Raw genomic sequence first — 20,932 nt, 5'->3', positions numbered from 1 at the left:
TCGGCAGAAATATCCTTAGAAATGCGTACCGGGCAGAGTACAGTGCGAGCGCCTAGCTCTCTCTCCCAAGAATGTCTACCGCGAAACGGACTGAAATCAATCGCGGACCTGTGATCTACTTCATACATCTCCATTTGAATGATGTATAAATTAATTAGATATAAATACGGTTATTTGCTCATAATGAAGAAGAAACAATATGCGATTCGCACGAGAACTGTGAGCCCTGAAGTGATTACGGGTTTCGACTCAAAATCAGTTGCGGCTAAATTGACCACGCATTCGACGATAGTGTGCGACGCTGCACGGCCTTTCATTACAGCGTTATCATTGGAAGCAGTCGCAGAGTTATCTAAGCGTCAAGGCGAAAACACGTAACTTCACGGGCGTGGGACGCCTTGCGTGGCCTCAACACGTTTGGGCGCGGAAAGAGGGAATTGGAGATGGAGTACTACCGCGGTGGTTGCTTGCCCGAGGAATCCACGAGTGTGAACTCCACAGTGAGGGAACCAGCCGAAATAGCTCAGTTGGGAGAGCGTTACACTGAAGATCTAAAGGTCCCTGGTTCGATCCCGGGTTTCGGCATACGTTTTTTCTCCGTAACCTCTTGTCTCAAAGCATTCTGTTTAGGATGCAGAAGAGTTGCAATAGTAGGAAAGAAACCGTTATTCAGAAATAATTACGAAGGGCTTTCACCAAGCTAAGCAACACATTTTGTTTCTCGGCCAATTTAGGTTCAAAAAATGCGGAATTTGTTGGGAAGTGTGGACTGTTCCTGCTTCAGCTCGTATAGCTTCATGAAGTTCCGGTGTACATAGCCTTCAAAATGGCGTCTGTAAAGGAGGCGCGTTCCAAACAGAGAGCTGTCGCTGAGGTCCTCTGGCGGAAAACCAGAGCATCGCAGATATTCGTAGGCGCTTGCGGGATGTCTACGGAGTCCTGGCAGTGAACAAAAGCAAGGGGAGTCGTCGGGCGCGGAGTCTGTCATCACGGCAACAATGTCGCGCAAACCTGTACGATCTCCCGCAAGCCTGCCGGCCGCGCAAAGCCGTGACGGCTGCAGTGCTAGAACGTGCGGACACCCTCACTCGAGGTGATCGACAGTCCACAATGAAACACACCGCTGCACGGGACTGGATGCCTCTGTCGGCAGTGCTGGCAGAAGTCTGAGCACCAGAGACGAGCTGGTACAAAACGTCACCAGACTGCTCTTCCTCACCCACGCACATCGCGACTTCCACCTGTTTCCCGCAATGGACGAGGCGCTCCAAGGGCAGCAGTACGTGGAGGTGGGCAGGGCGTCTGCTCCCACGTCGGCAGTAGATAGGTACGAAGCGGACATACAGGTCCTGCTAGTAAGGTGGGGTAAGGGTGCGCTTCAGCCTGGAACCGCGTGACCGCTACGGTCGCAGGTTCGAATCCTGCCTCGGGCATGGATGTGTGTGATGTCCTTAGGTTGGTTAGGTTTAAGTAGTTTTAAGTTATAGGGGACTGATGATCTCCATGTTAAGTCCCATAGTGCTCAGAGCCATTTGAACCATTTTTTCGTAAGGTTGCCGCTTTGAACGGAGATTATGTTCAAAAAACCACACATGCTTGTACACTACTGGCTGTTAAAATCGCAACACCAGGAATTGCTACAGACGCGAAATTTAACCGACAGGAAGAAGATGCTATGATATGCAAATGATCAGCTTTTCAGAGCATTCACACAAGGTTGGCGCCGGTGGCGACAACTACAACGTGCTGACATGAGGAAAATTTCCAACAGATTTCTCATACACAAACAGCAGTTGACCGGCGATGCCTGGTGAAACGTTGTTGTGACGCCTCGTGTAAGGAGGAGAAATGCGTACCATCACGTTTCCGACTTTGATAAAGGTCGGATTGTAGCCTATAGCGATTGCGGTTTATCGTATCGCGACATTGCTGCTCGCGTTGGTCGAGATCCACTGACTGTTAGCAGAATATGGAATCGCTGGGTTCAGGAGGGTAATACGGAACGCCGTGCTGGATCCCAACGGCCTCGTATCATTAGCAGTCGAGATGACAGGCATCTAATACGCGTGGCTGTAACGGATCGTGCAGCCACGTCTCGATCCCTGAGTCAACAGATGGGGACGTTTGCAAGACAACATCCATCTGCACGAACAGTTCGAAGATGTTTACAGCAGCATGGACTATCAGCTCGGAGACCGTGGCTGCGGTTACCCTTGACGCTGCATCACAGACAGGAGCGCCTGCGACGGTGTACTCAACGACGAACCTGGGTGCACGAATGGCAAAACGTCATTTTTTCGGAAGAATCCAGGTTCTGTTTACAGCATCGTCATGGTCGCATCCGTGTTTGGCGACATCGCGGTGAACGCACATTGGAAGTGTGTATTCGTCATCGCCATATTGGCGTATCACCCGGCGTGATGGTATGGGGTGCCATTGGTTACACGTCTCGGGCACCACTTGTTCGCATTGACAGCACTTTCAACAGTGGAGTTACACTTCAGATGTGTTACGACCCGTGACTCTACCCTTCATTCGATCCCCGCGAAACCCTACATTTCAGCAGGATAATGCACGACCGCGTGTTGCAGGTCCTGTACAGGCCTTTCTGGGTACAGAAAACGTTCGACTGCTGCCCTGGCCAGCACATTCTCCAGATCTCTCACCAATTGAAAACGTCTGGTCAATGGCGGCCGAGCAACTGGCTCGTCACAATACACCAGTCACTACTCTTGATGAACTGTGGTATCGTTTTGAAGCTGCATGGGCAGCTGTACCTGTACACGCCATCCAAGCTCTGTTTGACTCAATGCCCAGGCGTATCAAGGCCGTTATTACTGCCAGAGGTGGTTGTTCTGGGCGAAGATTGTTTGTTTCTTCGGTGTGCAAATGACGGAACAAGGTGCAGTTTATTTAATGTTCACCTTATGCTCGTGTTCTGCGTGTGCTGTTTGCGAGTGTAAACTTGACTCTCACATTTGTCTGTTGATTTTGAGCGCATCGTCAAATACTGGATCCAAGTACTGACTTTCAGTTAATTAGCTGGATTCTTCCTTTTTCTCGTCACGACGCGTGTTAAATGACAAAGTAGAACTGTAGACTTTAACTTGCTAACTCATTTGCCTGGCTTCAATAAAAGAGCCTAACTTGCTAACTAATTAAGGCTTGTGCTAAACACAAGTTGCGCTAGATGCGCTAGTTCATTCTGGGGTATGAACGGATGTGTTGGCACGTCTGCCGTGTAAGGGAATCCTTCTTTCGATTACCTTCAGACCAGGGTCCTTGCTCGACGCTTGTCTTTAAATACGCCGCTAACCTGGTTAGCGTATGTTGTGGCTATTTTAAATTAATCAGTGGTCAGTAGCCCAACACAATTTGTCGGCCGTCAGAAGCCGTGTATGTGTTATTTATTGCTTTATTCTAGTCAATTTATAAGGATGCCATTCTTAATTTGTTACTCTAGGTAGCCATTAAGTTGCCATTTCTGGGGTGTTTAGATGGAATGCGGCTCCTTTGAGTATAGATTTGTCAATTTCCAATTTATTGTTTTTCCACCAGTTTTTAATTGTGCTTATGCGCGTGTATATATAAGTGAAATCTACATTTTTTATTACTATTGAGCTGTACTTAATGTCATATTGTAAAGAAAGGAACTTATTGGAGATGAACTGTCAGTGTAAGGTGTTGTGGACGGTACACTTTCCTGCTATTCATTTTAATGTTCTAGTCGATGTGTAGACTTGCCAATTATTTTCTCTTTAAGCCTGCCATGATGTTATAAGTGACTGTTTCATAACCAGCTCTTTAACGCGCCTACGCGCATATTTATATTCATGGGAGAACTTAAAGTGTGTTCCCCTGTTGAACTTGAACTAAAGTGCTGAAAACTGAATCAGGTGTTTATTATTGTTCTAGTGCTGTTATCTGTCAAGTGTAACACGCGACATTTTCTTGATCTGTTATCAAGTGTTACAATAAATGTAAATTGTGGTGAAGCGATGCGCTATTTCAGTTGTTCCACTGATTTCCTATCTCTGCATTGGCTAATCTAAACTCGTAATATTTAATTGTTTAAATACTGTAGGGAGGTGCGTGTATCCCAGACCACTTACAACAACTGTGGGCCAGCTTGCCACGGAAGGAGACACGATCAGTTTACGTCTCCGTTCCCAACAGAATGAGTGCACGCACCCAGGACAGAGGGGGCGCAACGTCTTAGAGGTAAGTGGGTTCATACTGCCAGGTTCTTTGCAAAAACACAAGACACCTTCTCAACCTGCGAAGTTTCGTTTCGTTCCCTCTTCCCCTTCTGGGCGCTCCACTTTTTCTTGTCAGGCAGTGTGTATCACAACGCTCCATCCCTAAAAGAATGGATGCACACAGTCATTGTGTATCCTACGCAATCACCACTTCGTTAGTTTTTACATTCCATCCTCAATTAACACAGATCAGTGACGTGACTCGCAACGTGTTCTTCGCAGTGCTGGCATAGACTGCATGCAGGCGCAACAGGAATTCTCAGGAAAGCTGCTGGAATTCGGGCCCACTCGGGGAAGCCGGTGACCAAGTAATGGATGGATTTGAATCTCGGCTCATTCTCTGCGTTCTGGGAGTGATTCCGCACTTTCCAGGGGTGGGAAGCTATTGTCGCCGTATCGGAATTAGGTTAATTGGAGATTAACGAGCGTTTGAGTCTTGCAATGACATCCCCACATGAGGTAATTAAATGAGTTTATGAATACTGCGAGAGTGGACTAGATGCACCAAATAGACAGTATCATACGCCAGTACACAGCTAATATCCATAGTTTTACTTGTCATAATTGCAAGATGTTACTAATCGACGCCAATATGGCGGTTTACGTTGTTAAGAGAACCCTTTGTGCTTGAAGGGTCCTTCGCGCACGAATACAGCAGAGAGGCGTCAGAGAAGTGGTTCTGACCGGTAGAAAAAGTCAGTCTGCGGCAACCTAACGTAACTAAGCAGACTGCCCACAACTGTGCAGACGAGCGCAGTTAAGTTGGCTACGAAAACTGGCGCCCTCTGTGGAGAAACGCCCCCTCCGGCTCACTGGGGACCGACATCTACCGTCAAGATGCGAGTCAGCTGCCGGTACAGTCAGTCTGCAGACCCCGTTTAGGCGCCATGCTGAGACAGTTGAGCTGTGCGAAACAGGTGCCAGATAGCCAGTTAATGATCTTGTTACTTGCTAGTTGTGGCAATCAAATCGCCCGGAATGACGATCGCAACTCGTAATTAGGAGCGCATCCCCCACGTTCTACTGAACTGAAGAAACAGCAAATGATTAGAAGCTATTGAGATGCGGAGTTACAGGAAACTGTTGACGATCCGATGAATAGATAGACTAAAAAGTCAAGACGTCCTCCAATGAGCGAACTTGAAAAATAGTGTAGTAGTAATTTAACAAAACGGAGAGAGAATGGCTGAGTGCATATTACGACAGGAGTCACCGGTGAACGCTGTAACTGGAATGGTGGTAGAGCGAACAGGACTAGGTAGCACTACGTAAGGCATTGCGAGGACACGAACTCCGCATCTCAGAAAGACCGAGGAAGGACCCACTAATCCTCTACCAGAATTCCGCAAATTGCCCTGTGGATGGAAGACCGCGTCCGTGTGTTAGGACGGGTCACCCCTCTGCTCTTGGACAACAACAAATACGTGCGAGAGTTTTTATCCTCGTTTTAACGATTTGTTTGAATTGGCTCACCATAACTTTGCACCTAACTTTACGTTTACAGATAAAGCGATTCGTTCGCTCGCCTATCAAATCCACAGTAACATCATTTCATTGCAGACGAGAGATGAGAGGCTACCAATATCCAGTACTGAACAAAGGCTCCTATACAGGGTGGTTACAAGCAGACTGAAAAGCTTGTAAGGTTTTTCCAGAAAAGATTGCGCTGATAAGTAATTGTTAAGAAAAAATTTGATACGTCACGTCGTTTCGGAGTTAACTAACATTGAAGATAGCCAATCAGAGCGTTGCGCGAGGGGGATCGAAGCGGAACGCCAGAGACGTGGTCGCCAAACGTGTTCTTCCTTTGGTTTCCTAAAACTGAACAAGACAGCGATACAACCATTGGACCGTAGTGAGGACAGAACCCGAGGCAAAGGCTGAGCAGACCCGTGCGCTATCGTCTACTCTGTGAGAACAACAGACACTAGCTGTACTAGCGAGCCTCTTGAATCACGGCACAAGGGCCTGATTGGCTAAATTCAGTGCTAATCAACTCGGGAACGCCGCAACGTATCGAATTTTTCTCTTAACTGTTATTCCTCAGCACTACATGTCCTGCAACATCCCTACAGTCTTTTCACATTCTTTCTAACCGCCCTATATAACTCAATAATATAGAAAAATTATGGTAATGACAACAACAGATAAAAAATCGTTTTAAGCCTGATTTTCGTTGCAATAATTATCACTTAAAATGAATAAAGGGTAGCCACGGACGATGGTACAAAGGTTGTGACACATGTTTGGGTTTACATGAAAAAAAAGAACAGTTTTTTGTATAACAGACCTATCCTACAAACAGTTACTGGAGAATAATACAAACAGACTTACATTCGATTAAAATAATAGTGTTGGCGCTGGTTCTGTACCAAACATAACAAGAAGACTAAAGAAAGACATGTATTCGTTGGGTAGAAAATCCTGCACTGTCATAATACTGAAGACCTAGGATTCTGAAAAAAGTGCTGGATGTTATAGTAACTAAGACAGAAACATTCAAACCTCTAAAGAATACAAGAGTTCTATGTTTTGACACGACGGATATAGATGGTCGCCTTTGATCACATCATGTAATTTTATTATCAAACAGACACATTATGATGGCATTTTGTGTGGTTTGTTGTTATTACGGAAACAGACAAGTCTGAGCTCTTCGGAGCAAGCGTGTGTGTTTACTCAGTGCGCTCGTAAATACAGGTGTTTACTCGTGGAAAAACAATTTATTAAGGCAATGTTGTAGCTTAAATAAGTAAATTAGTATCTATTGTGATCTATATATTGAAGGTTTCGCCTTTACTTGCGTAGTTTTCGTGGAAAGATATCTGTCCTACAGTCCAAGCCGTTGGCGTGGGTTTGTTTTCCTTATCGACCGCAGTAAGTTATGTGATTATTCAATAATTTACGGGTAGTGTCTGTGTAGCTTTATACTGAAGAGTATCGTGCTTGTACAGTTTGCATTCGGTTCGTGTTTTCTGTGTTTCTATACTCCCGTAGAGTTAATTTTCCATATTGTGCAGTAAAGTCGTTAAATGGTGTTTCTGTTTCCATTAGAGTATTTACACATAATTCAATGATGGCGCCTACTCAAATTTGTTGTTAGAAAATATCGAGCCTCTTCAGTTTCTTACTCGTTTCGTGATTTCCGCCACTATAACCTACCCCAGTAATTAACTTCGCACTGTTCACATTCGCCTGCTGCTACATTCGCCTGACGTCCAGAAGTTCTCTGCTCATCTCACCGGAAGCTAAGTTACTTTCTACTAATTATTAACTGGTGTAGCGGAATTGTTTGTAGTGTAATTTGTATTGTTTAATCTGCCGATGTGTGACAAATGTGGGTGTTGTCGTAGACAAGTGAGCGCTGGAGTGAAATGTCACGATTTTGGGTTGGTGTTTCATGGGGTGATTGTAGCGGGGAAGCTGTTATGGTGCCAGGTGAGGGTCGCTAGTGGAGTTGTAGATTGTGTAGCCGTGACAAGAAAATCGTGGAACAGGGAAAAAGGATTTGTGCCCTTCAGGCTGAACTAGAAATGGTGTATTTCGAATTAGAAAGGTTGAAGGGGGAAAGAGACAATGGGAGCTGGGAACAGGTAACAAGTCGTAGTCATAAGGAGATAACCCCAGAAATCACTTTTCAGGTTCCAGTGATTTGTTACCAGAAGTAGAAGAGCCTCAAACAGTTTTTGAGCAAAGTAGGGTGCAGCGGACTCGTAGTAACAATTGTAATGCTAGGTCGGAAGCAAAGTCAAGCAAAAAGAAAAGAGTCCTGTTGTTAGGTAGAGTCATGGGAGAGGTGTAGGCCAGTTGTTACAGGATAGGCTAGGAATGGAGTACCAGGTCACAAGCATTGTGAAACATAGTGCTGAGCTTAGCCAGGTTACAGAAAACCTAGGGGCCTTGTGCAAAGATTATGCTGATGAGGACCATGTTGTTATAGTAGGGGGAGCAGGAAACAGCCTGGCTAGCATTTCGGACTACAGTATTAGGTGTGACCTGGATGTAACAGGAGCAGCAACAGGCCACACTCGTGTGGGGTTTGTGGATGTTTTTCAGCGTCATGACAAGCCCTGGGTTAATACGGCTGTCAACCGTGTTAACAGAGAGCTGGGTGGGTGTTACTGTTGGCAGAAACTAAGTCTCATATCTGTGCTGTGCATGTTGATGCAATTGGGTGGTGGGATTACACTAGCCATGGCCTGCACCTGAATAGGAGGTGGAAGGATAGATTACTTGATATAAAATGTAAGGGGGAGCCACATGCACACAAGAGAAAATACCTGTGATTACTAGAGTCAGAGGGACGCATTTTTTTAGGTTAGTCAGGTTACCGACAGAGGGTACTGAAAGAGATTAAAACAGAACAACGTCATAATGTCTGTAGCAGTACCCAAAGAAATAAAATTTGTTTACCAAAATATCCACGGGTGTACTGCCGGTCTATAGTGTCCAACGGGCACAATATTTCGGCGATCATACATGTCCCCATCATCAGGTGAACTGACGAACTGAGCCCCTGTGATCGTGCCGGCACGGAGATCCGTACGCTATGGCTGATGTATCCGAGCAAGTCGGCGGTCGCTGAACATTGTTTGTCGGAAAATCACGCCATGGAGTATGAACGCACGAGGATTCTGGTACAGACGTCGAGATACTGGGACAGCGTTGTTAGAGAGGCCATCGAAATTCGCACCAATGACGACCTCATAAACCGTGACTGTGGCTATAATCTTAGCAAGGGTTGGGAACCAACGATTGGGTTAATCGGGAGTAGATCGAGCAAACGTATAGTTGTGACGACCAAGGCGGACAGAGCCATCAGTCCGACGTCATCTCAGACACCGTCGCAATCTGCTCCACCGCGCGACCGTGGCGCCGGGCGCGGACGACGGAGGGAGCGCGCCGCGGGCGGAGGGTATTTAAATCGGCCGCCGCCCTCTGAGCAGCCATAACGTAGGGATCTCCGTGCCGGCACGTTCACAGGAGCTCAGTCCGTCAGTTCACCAGATGATGGCGACATGTATGATCGCCGAAATATTGTGCCCGTTGGACACTGTAGACCGGCAGTACACCCGTGGATATTTTGATTATCAAATACGCCGGGAGAAACTCAAGAATGACAAAATTTGTTTGTTTCATCAGAACATAATAGGATTGAAAAATAAGATAGATGAGCTTCTTATATGACTAGAAAATGGGGTAAATTCTGAAGGTGTATATGTTTTGTGTCTCTCTGAACACCATGTACCCGCAGGGATGGAAAAGTTAAATTTAAGAGATTATAGATTAGCATCTTATTCACATAGAGTAAACTTGGAAAAAGGAGGAGTTGCTACTTATATAAAAACTGGACACAAAGTCAAAAATATTGAAACAAATAGTTTTTGTGTAGATCATATTCTTAGAGCATGAGCTAGTGAGTTGCTACTGCAATATACTTCTATAGTAATTGTAACAATCTACAGATCCCCTCAAGGTAACTTTCAGCTATTCAAGAAAAATCTGCAAGCATTACTGAACTACCTGTCAGACAAAAAGAAGCAGTTAGTGGTTTGTGGCGATTTTAATGAAGATTTCTTAAAAGATACAGATAGGAAAAATGAGCTAGTATCTGTTGTAAATTTTCCAACTCGTGTGCAGCAGGATAGTAGGTCACTTATCGATAACAGTTTCATAGACAGTGCTCAGGCAGAAACAATTAATGAGTACCCAGTTGTTAATGGGCTACCTGATCATGATGCACAGTTAATGGAAATAACTCATATAGTACCTTACAGGCTTAAGCCAGATTCATACAAGGCAGGGAGGCTTATTGATGCAAACAAGGTACAGACTTTTAAGAGCAGCCTAGAAGAGGTAGAATGGGATGAAGTATACACAGAAAATGATGCTGATGTAAAATTCAGTTTATCCCACGGTAAATTTGTCTCAATATTTGAGAGTTGCTTTCCTGAAACGTTACTAAAAAAAGCCATTACAAAGTCAAGTAAGCCATGGATTACTAAGGGAATTAAGATATCGTGTAAGCTGAAGAGGGAAATATATGGACAGGCCAGAATAAGTCAAGATCCGAGGTTACTTGCTTACAACAAAAGGTACTGTAATATTGTAAGGAAAGTCATGAAGAAGTCGAGAAGCTTATGTGTTCTGACAGAAATTAATAACGCGGATAATAAGATTAAAACTATATGGAATATTGTCAAACGGGAGATGGGGCAGCCTGACAGTGCACAGCTTACCATAGCAATAAGGTAAATGATGATGTTGTGAGTGATAATTCACAAGTTGTAAGTATTTATAACAATCACTTTCTGAATGTATCAGCAAAAATAGGGTTAAAGAGTTCAGTTGAATAAGCAAAAAAGTATAATTTAAAAATGTAATTCCCCTTTAGGCCTTTAAAAGTAGCAACATCCCCCACTAAAATTAAGGGAATTATAAATATACTGAAAAACAAGAGCTCATGTGGTGATGATGGAGTCTCTAACAGAATTTTAAAGTGTTGTTCTAATTTAATAAGTGGAGTCCTTAGCGATATATGTAATGCTTCGCTGGCACAGGTAATTTTTCCAGACAGATTGATATACGCAATTGTCAAACCTCTTCATAAGAAAGGGGGCAAGAGTGACTTAAATAATTATGGACCAATCTCATGCTGACTTCATCTTCTAAAATATTCGAAAAATTATGTATTCAAGAGTAGTCTCACATTTAAATGAAAGTAATTTACTCAGCTTGTCACAGTTCGGATTCCGGAAGGGTTACTCGACTGAGAATACTATCTACACATTTACTCATCAAATAGTACAAGCCCTAAATAACAAATTATCGCCAGTTGATATTTTTTGTGATCTCTCTAAGACATTTGACTGTGTGGATCATGTCACACTCTTAGAAAAAGTCAGGTTTTATGTAATTGAAGGCTATACACACAGCTGGTTTGAATCATATTTAATGAACAGAGAGCAAAAAGTTGTGCTGAATAGCACAAAAAATGTTGGGGGGGGGGGGGGATGATAAATTCTAGTGAACAGGGAGTTATCACAAAGGGAGTCCCACAGGGTTCAATTTTAGATCCTTTGCTGTTCATTATTCATGTGAATGACCTCCCACTTAACGTTCAGTAAGCGGAACTAGTACTTTTTGCAGATGACACGAGTGTTATAATAAATCCCATTCCAGAAAAAGCAGCTGAAGATATTGCTCAGAATATCTTTCAAAGAATTATTAAGTGGTTCTCAGAAAATGGACTCTCCCTCAATTTTGAAAAAACTCACCATATCCAGTTCTGAACACTGAATAGAGTCATACCGACAATTGATGTAGCACATGAACAGGGCTGAGTTAACAGGGTAGATTTCTCCAAATATTTGGGTGTTCACACTGATGACAACTTGAACTGGAAGAAAAATATTACTGAGCTTCTCAAACAATTAAGTTCAGCTTCTTTCGCTCTTCGTATAATCGCTAGTCTTGGTAATAAACAGATCAGCCTCCTAATGTACTTTACATATTTACACTCACCAATGACTTATGAAATAGGTTTTTGGGGTAGCTCACCACTTAGACATAAAGTATTGATTGCACAAAAGAGAACAGTGAGAATAATTAGTGGTGTTCACCCAAGGACGTCATGTAGGCACCTATTCGATGAGTTAGGTATTTTAACTGCACCATCAGAGTACATATATTCGCTAATGAAATTCTTTATAAATAATCCAGCTCAATTAGCGAAGAACAGTGATGTTCATACGTACAACACTAGAGGGAAACATGACCTTTCCTATCCGTTACTGAAGCTGTCAGTTGCTCAAAAAGGAGTACATTATTGATCAACAAAAATCTTTGATCATTTGACCAACAACATAGTGTCTGGCGGGTAGCCGATCAAGTTTTAAATCTACCTTAAAATCATTTCTTTTGGACAATTCCTTCTATTCCATGGACGAGTTTGTGTATCAGAACTGGTAAAAAAAAATTGTACCTCTAAATGTAGTTGCATGTGTAGAACTAAAAATTTCGGTAATATTAATATTAGCACTATTCATGTGTGTATATATATCTTGTAATCTGACTTGTTCCACATCATGTCGATAAAATAATAGTGAAAATGATCTACGGAACATGACATAACTAAACTAAACTAAACAGCCTGTGTATTTTGAATTAGACACTACCATGACTAGTGAATTACTCCTGAACATAATAAAGCAGTTGGAAGCAGCTGAAACCCAAGTTGCAGCAATAATTTCTGATATGTGAAGCAACAGTTCAAAGATCTGAGAGGAGGGTGGCATTTCCACAGAAACGGATTTACTTATCGAATCCGACGGATCCAGCGAGAAAAATGTAGGTTTTCTGTGTTGTCCCTTTATTTTCTTAAACTGCTTAGAAACTATGTATTATTTTAGATGACTGAGTAACTCTTCGTAACATCACAAGTCTTGAACAAGAAGCTTTCTGATAATCTGTTAGCGACACAGAGCAGGGAATTAAGCATTACACAACACATGACGGAGGCTCACGCAGAAGTACGAGGACGAGCTTGGAAGAATAAAGAACGAATGCAGCACAGCTGTTTTCACACCGTTGTACCCGAGCTGTTAAATACGTCCTAAACAAAGAGCGGAAAGGAAATTGAACTGATTAGCGACACCTTTCATAAGTAATGATTACGAATCCCAAGATGCACTGAAATATCTTGTCTCGCGGGTTACGCAGCACTCAAATGAAAGCACATTGACAGTTCCTTGGTTTCAGTTTCCGAGAATCTTCTTCCTGATTCAGATTACATCATTGGTAAAGACAGGAACTTCGCAATCACCAAGTGTGGGTTCACTTTTCCTTCAAATGACTGCTTCAATAAAATAAAGGAGTCTGAAGCGATATTTTGCAATTTTCATGGGCGACATGTAGCTAAGTGTGACGGAGTGATGAGAAAGTTAATTTCTATACTAACCTGAAAGTTCCCCGAAATGCATTACAGAGTGGTTTCTCTCTACGTACGGACAACAATCTTCATTAGAATGAGACATCTGAACACGAAAGCTAAAACAAAGAACATAAAAAAACTTGTTGCGATGCAAAGTCTTCAGTGGATTGCGTCGTCGTCTTCCTGTGTCACAGTGAGAATTTATGGACGCAATAAGATGTTCTATCTGTTATTCTGAAGTCTCTGAAAGTGGTTGTTATTACGACATGCAAATGTTTATCTCTTCTCATTTTAGATTTAAACGATGCTTCACAATTAATACACGATTGTCACGGCTGAGCCGGTGGGTTGCTGGCGCCAGGCGATATCGATTCTTACTTCCATCTTTGATCGCTGACCCTGTGCCTTGTTCTCTTTGCGTCTTTGAGGCAGGTTATTTATAGTGGCGCGCGTGCGCAAGTCGAGGAGTGTGGGTCCGCGCACGAGCCGAGTCAGTCTGTGACGTGACGTGACGTGCTTTCGATGCTTTCGATGCTGTCGTTGTGGGGAGTTGACGACACCGTGTCACGTGGCACGGCCGTATGCCGTGAGGACCAGTTGAGTTGGAGCAACGAAGGAGCGTGGGCCGCTGCCGGAAAGTACTGAAGTTGTATTGACACGGCTGGCCAGAGGCGACAGGGGTGTGCTAATACCTCGAGAGCTACGTGGATGGATGGCGTGTGAATTTCACATGAAGAAGAAAAAAATTAATCGCTAAGCTTTCGTTGTGGGGTCCTCCTCCTATATATAGTGAATATTATTCTGTACTTAAGGACTGTTAACTGTTGTAGTTGCTCGTGCTAGTGGCCAGCAAAACATTCACTGCAGTGGTGGCGAGGCGAGTTATGTTCTGGAACGGCCATGAAATTATGTTACTAAAGTGGCTAGAAATATCGCCTCGCATTTGTAAGTTAGAATTTGGTGCTTAGTGGCACGCTGACGGTAGCTGGTTCACTTGAACGTCATTTCTTAATTTAGTTAGAGATTTAGAATATTCTGATTTTACGAATTAGTGGTAGTTTCTTGTGTGTATGGATTGTCACGTTAGTTGCTTAGTATCTAGACCTTTTTTTTAGATCAAAGGAAACCAAGCTCCTTAATTCTGTTCATTGGTTAACTTGTAATATGTTTATATTAATGTATTGCTTATATTTGTGTAGCTTGTATACAGGGTGTTACAAAAAGGTACGGCCGAACTTTCAGGAAACATTCCTCACACACAAAGAAAGAAAATATGTTTTGTGGACATGTGTCCGGAAACGCTTACTTTCCATGTTAGAGCTCATTTTATTACTTCTCTTCAAATCACATTAATCATGGAATGGAAACTCACAGCAACAGAACGTACCAGCGTGACTTCAAACACTTTGTTACAGGAAATGTTCAAAATGTCCTCCGTTAGCGTGGATACATGCATCCACCCTCCGTCGCATGGAATCCCTGATGCGCTGATGCAGCCCTGGAGAATGGCGTATTGTATCACAGCCGTCCGATACGAGCACGAAGAGTCTCTACATTTGGTACCGGGGTTGCGTAGACAAGAGCTTTCAAATGCCCCCATAAATGAAAGTCAAGAGGGTTGAGGTCAGGAAAGCGTGGAGGCCATGCAATTGGTCCGCCTCTATCAATCCATCGGTCACCGAATCTGTTGTTGAGAAGCGTACCAACACTTCGACTGAAATGTGCAGAAGCTACATCGTGCATGAACCACATGTTGTGTCGTACTTGTAAAGGCACATGTTCTAGCAGCACAGGTAGAGTATCCCGTATGAAATCATGATAACGTGCTCCATTGAGCGTAGGTGGAAGAACATGGAGCCCAATCGAGACATCACCAACAATGCCTGCCCAAACATTCACAGAAAATCTGTGTCGATGACGTGATTGCACAATTGCGTGCGGATTCTCGTCAGGCCACAGATGTTGATTGTGAAAATTTACAATTTGATCACATTGGAATGAAGCCTTACCCGTAAAGAGAACATTGCACTGAAATGAGGATTGACACATTGTTGGATGAACCGTTCGCAGAAGTGTACCCGTGGAGGCCAATCAGCTGCTGATAGTGCCTACACACGGTTTACATGGTACGGAAACGACTGGTTCTCCCGTAGCACTCTCCATACAGTGACGTGGTCAAGGTTACCTTGTACAGCAGCAACTTCTCTGACGCTGACATTAGGGTTATCGTCAACTGCACGAAGAATTGCCTAGTCCATTGCAGGTGTCCTCGTCGTTCTAGGTCTTCCCCAGTCGCGAGTCATAGGCTGGAACGTTCCGTGCTCGCTAAGACGCCTATCAATTGCTTCGAACGTCTTCCTGTCGGGACACCTTCGTTCTGGAAATTTGTCTCGATACAAACGTACCGCGCCACGGCTATTGCCCCTGCTAATCCATACATCAGAACGGCATCTGCCAACTCCGCATTTGTAAACATTGCACTGACTGCAAAACCAAGTTCGTGATGAACACTAACCTGTTGAAGCTACGTAGTGATGTGCTCGATGCTAGTACTGTAGAGCAATGAGTCGCATGTCAACACAAGCACCGAAGTCAACATTACCTTCCTTCAATTGGGCCAACTGGCGGTGAATCGAGGAAGTACAGTACATACCGACGAAACTAAAATCAACTCTAACATGGAAAGTAAGCGTTTCCGGACACATGTCCACATAACATCTTTTCTTTATTTGTGTGTGAGGAATGTTTCCTGAAAGTTTGGCCGTACTTTCTTGTAACACCCTGTATACTACACTGTGTCTGTTGGTCATGTTTTGCTGTTTTCAGAAACGTGTATAGTGGTCGACGCGAACAAACCTCGCTCCGCGAGCTTGCAGTGTGACGGAAATCTCAGGACTTGAACTCAGGGCCGTCCGGACCCCGTTAACGCGCGATTTCTCTTTTCCATTCACCGAGAGGCTTGTTTTAGGCAGAAGATTTCCTACTGCCGAAAGTTGAGTATAAGTTCACCCTTTGGATCGTGTGTTTGTGAAATCGTGATAGATTAAAGTTTGCTCGCGTCCATCACATGTTCATCACATTGACATTTTACCTTAACCTTGCATAAGGGTAAAACTGAGTGATAATAAAAAGAAGTCAGTAAATTTATGAACAGAAAGAAAGTGCAAATTGTACCCTGGTTGTGCCTATCCCTAAGTTGCGTATTTACAGTAGTTTAAGATTTTGCCATATTGTAATATGGCTGTGAAATACCTCCTGTTTGCAAGTTAATTTAAGTTACTGCTTCCATTTCATCTAAAAGTTTCATTCCTGTATAACATTTTTAAATGACTATTTAATTGAAGCTGTTTCTGTGCTCTACAATTCCTTATTCATTTTGTGCGTTTTTTAAATTCTAACTGTGGATAGGGCCATGATATGCAAATGTTGTTAATTGGTTATTATTGCTGATGAATTCATGTGAATGTGTAATCAATAAAGAAGGGTTGCAACTACAAACTGGTTGCGTTAGTGGTATACAAGGTTAGAAGGTGCAATCGCCACACCAATAGCTGTGAAGACATACATGCCGAACAGTTGATCTCCTGTACGAAAACAAACGCTGATGGCGAGGGCATTGCTCGGAAGAAAGAGAAATGGAAACGACAGTGTGTGGAACAGTGCGCAGCGAGAAGAGATGCTCCAAGTGTTCACCAGAATTTGCTTCGTGAGCTACAGTTCGAGGAAATAAGGAACTACAAAGGTTATTTGAGAATGAGCGAACGGACATGTCAGTTTGCCCTCACAAAAGTAGTCCCTTATATTTGCATACACGATACTCATTTAGGTATAATTTCTTAATTTCATTCATCTTAATCGATGTTTCTGGGAAGACTACAGTTGTCATTTTCAAGAGAAAGTATTTACGTAGGTATTTTGTGTGTACTATTTTACGTATTATTACAGAAATATTTGAACGAATGTATGTCACCTAAGGTGGAATTTACGAAGATGGTCATTTAGATTACAAATAAATGTGTTTATGTCACTTATATATAGTTTGAACACGGTTGGCGTTTTTGTCTTCATCCCCTTCCACATCCTAGCTTTCCACGTGTAAGCCTAACATCGTCCACAGTGTGGCCGCTGTGAATGCAGTTGGTATCTGCAGCTTTTTCTTTGTAAGACTCCAACCGCTTATTACGGGTTTGTAGTCAGCGTGCTTTGTGTTGTGAAGAATTTCGTACTCCTCATACTTTGCTATGATCACTCTTGCGTTAGCTACGCACGAAATAAACTTAGTTATTTTGTAGCATGAATCGACTAAAGCAAGCGAAGCGACATGTATGTTGTTGTTGTAGTCTTCAGTCCTGACACTGGTTTGATGCAGCTCTTCATGCTACTCTATCCTGTGCAAGCTTCTTCATCTCCCAGTACCTACCTACGTCCTTCTGAATCTGCTTAGTGTATTCATCTCTTGGTCTCCCTCTACGATTTTTACCCTCCACGCTGCCCTCCAGTACTAAATTGGTGATCCCTTGATGCCTCAGAACATGTCCTACAAACCGATCCCTTCTTCTAGTCAAGTTCTGCCACAAACTCCTCTTCTCCCCAATTCTATTCAACACCTCCTCATTAGTTATGTGATCTACCCATCTAATCTTCAGCATTCTTCTGTAGCACCACATTTCGAAAGCTTCTATTCTCTTCTTGTCCAAACTATTTATCGTCCATGTTTCACTTCCATACATGGCTACACTCCATACGAATACTTTCAGAAATGACTTCCTGACACTTAAATCAATACTGGATGTTAACAAATTTCTCTTCTTCAGAAACGCTTTCCTTGCCATTGCCAGCCTACATTTTATATCCTCTCTACTTCGACCATCATCAGTTATTTTGCTCCCCAAATAGCAAAACTCCTTTACTACTTTAAGTGTCTCATTTCCTAATCTAATACCCTCAGCATCGCCCGACTTAATTCCACTACATTCCATTATCCTCGTTTTGCTTTTGATGATGTTCATCTTATATCCTCCTTTCAAGACACTGTCCATTCCATTCAACTGCTCTTCCAAGTCCTTTGCTGTCTCTGATAGAATTACAATGTCATCGGCGATCCTCAAAGTTTTTATTTCTTCTCCATGAATTTTAATACCTACTCCGAATTTTTCTTTTTTTTCCTTTACTGCTTGCTCAATATACAGATTGAACAACATCGGGGAGAGGCTACAACCCTGTCTTACTCCCTTCCCAACCACTGCTTCCCTTTCATGTCCCTCGACTCTTATAACTGCCATATGGTTTCTGTACAAATTGTAAATAGCCTTTCGCTCCCTGTATTTTACCCCTGCCACCTTTAGAATTTGAAAGAGAGTATTCCAGTCAACATTGTCAAAAGCTTTCTCTAAGTCTACAAATGCTAGAAACGTAGGTTTGCCTTTCCTTAATCTTTCTTCTAAGATAAGTCGTAAGGTCAGGATTGCCTCACGTGTTCCAGTGTTTCTACGGAATCCAAACTGATCTTCCCCGAGGTTGGCTTCTACTAGTTTTTCCATTCGTCTGTAAAGAATTCGTGTTAGTATTTTGCAGCTGTGACTTATTAAGCTGATAGTTCGGTAATTTTCACATCTGTCAACACCTGCTTTCTTTGGGATTGTAATTATTATATTCTTCTTGAAGTCTGAGGGTATTTCGCCTGTTTCATACATCTTGCTCACCAGTTTTGTCAGGACTGGCTCTCCCACGGCCGTCAGTAGTTCCAATGGAATATTGTCTACTCCGGGGGCCTTGTTTCGACTCAGGTCTTTCAGTGCTCTGTCAAACTCTTCACGCAGTATCATATCTCCCATTTCATCTTCATCTACATCCTCTTCCATTTCCATAATATTGTCCTCAAGTACATCGCCCTTGTATAGACCCTCTATATACTCCTTCCACCTTTCTGCTTTCCCTTCTTTGCTTAGAACTGGGTTTCCATCTGAGCTCTTGATATTCATGCAAGTCGTTCTCTTATCTCCAAAGGTCTCTTTAATTTTCCTGTAGGCGGTATCTATCTTACCCCTAGTGAGATAGGCCTCTACATCCTTACATTTGTCCTCTAGCCATCCCTGCTTAGCCATTTTGCACTTCCTGTCGATCTCATTTTTGAGACGTTTGTATTCCTTTTTGCCTGTTTCACTTACTGCATTTTTATATTTTCTCCTTTCATCAATTAAATTCAATATTTCTTCTGTTACCCAAGGATTTCTACTAGCCCTCGTCTTTTTACCTACTTGATCCTCTGCTGCCTGCACTACTTCATCCCTCAAAGCTACCCATTCTTCTTCTACTGTATTTATTTCCCCCATTCCTGTCAATTGCTCCCTTATGCTCTCCCTGAATCTCTGTACAACCTCTGGTTTAGTCAGTTTATCCAGGTCCCATCTCCTTAAATTCCCACCTTTTTGCAGTTTCTTCAGTTTTAATCTACAGGTCATAACCAATAGATTGTGGTCAGAGTCCACATCTGCCCCTGGAAATGTCTTACAATTTAAAACCTGGTTCCTAAATCTCTGTCTTACCATTATATAATCTATCTGATACCTTTTAGTATCTCCAGGGTTCTTCCATGTATACAACCTTCTTTCATGATTCTTAAACCAAGTGTTAGTTATGATTATGTTGTGCTCTGTGCAAAATTCTACCAGGCGGCTTCCTCTTTCATTTCTGTCCCCCAATCCATATTCACCTACTATGTTTCCTTCTCTCCCTTTTCCTACACTCGAATTCCAGTCACCCATGACTATTAAATTTTCGTCTCCCTTCACAATCTGAATAATTTCTTTTATTTCATCATACATTTCTTCAATTTCTTCGTCATCTGCAGAGCTAGTTGGCGTGGGCTTCGTATCTATCTTGGCCACAATAATGCGTTCACTATGCTGTTTGTAGCAGCTTACCCGCATTCCTATTTTCCTATTCATTATTAAACCTACTCCTGCATTACCTCTATTTGATTTTGTGTTTATAACCCAAATACTGACGAAACTAAAATGAGCTCTAACATGGAAATTAAGCGTTTCCGGACACATGTCCACATAACATCTTTTCTTCATTTGTGTGTCAGGAATGTTTCCTGAAAGTTTGGCCGTACCTTTTTGTAACACCCTGTATAAAACTTGTCCAGGGATGGGAAAACAATGCAGTCGTCCAAAAGGATACGGTAATCGGCTTTCGAGCCAAGGGTGGAAGCATTTACGAAACGGCTAAGGTTGCACATTGTTCGCTTGCCACCGTGGTTGCAGCATACCGTGCACGGCAAAATGGCGCTATCGAAAACCGGCGCCGGGGCAACTGCGGTGCAACACACGTCATAGATGAGAGAGGTGAACGACGGTTCCAGAAATGTGTACGAGTGAACAGACGCGCTGCTGTTGAGGAACTGACCTCCATATTAACCGAGGGGCAACCAACAGTGTCTCCTCAACGACCATGAAGCGAGCGTTGCTGCGTACGGGTCTCCACAACAGGCGACTGGTTGCTGGTGTTCATCGACGACGGAGGCTGAAATTTTCCCGCCAGTATCGCAAATGGAGGTCCACTGAGTGACGACAGGTGAGTTTTTAAGATGAATCACGCTTTATGCTCGCCGTAGGCCAGTACTGCGTGAGCCTTCTGGAAGCAAACACCCCCCTACAGTTGTCGGAAGGGTCCAGGCCAGAGGGCACTCGCTGGGTGATCTCGTCATTCTGAAGGGCAGGGTGGCTCAACACAAGTA

The 20,932-nt window shown here is 43.2% G+C and overlaps 1 non-coding gene across 1 annotated transcript; it reads left to right on the top strand.

Annotated features, from left to right (window-relative positions):
* Nucleotides 1-512: 512 nt before the first annotated feature.
* On the top strand, nt 513-585 carry Trnaf-gaa. The gene has a single exon. It is a non-coding gene; the product is annotated as a tRNA-Phe (tRNA).
* The last annotated feature ends 20,347 nt before the right edge of the window (nt 586-20,932 follow it).

This window comes from Schistocerca piceifrons, chromosome 9, assembly GCF_021461385.2.
Source record: "Schistocerca piceifrons isolate TAMUIC-IGC-003096 chromosome 9, iqSchPice1.1, whole genome shotgun sequence".
NCBI lineage: Eukaryota > Metazoa > Arthropoda > Insecta > Orthoptera > Acrididae > Schistocerca > Schistocerca piceifrons.
Note: the sequence above shows the minus strand (reverse complement) of the source record. Positions and strands in the feature narration are given on the sequence as shown.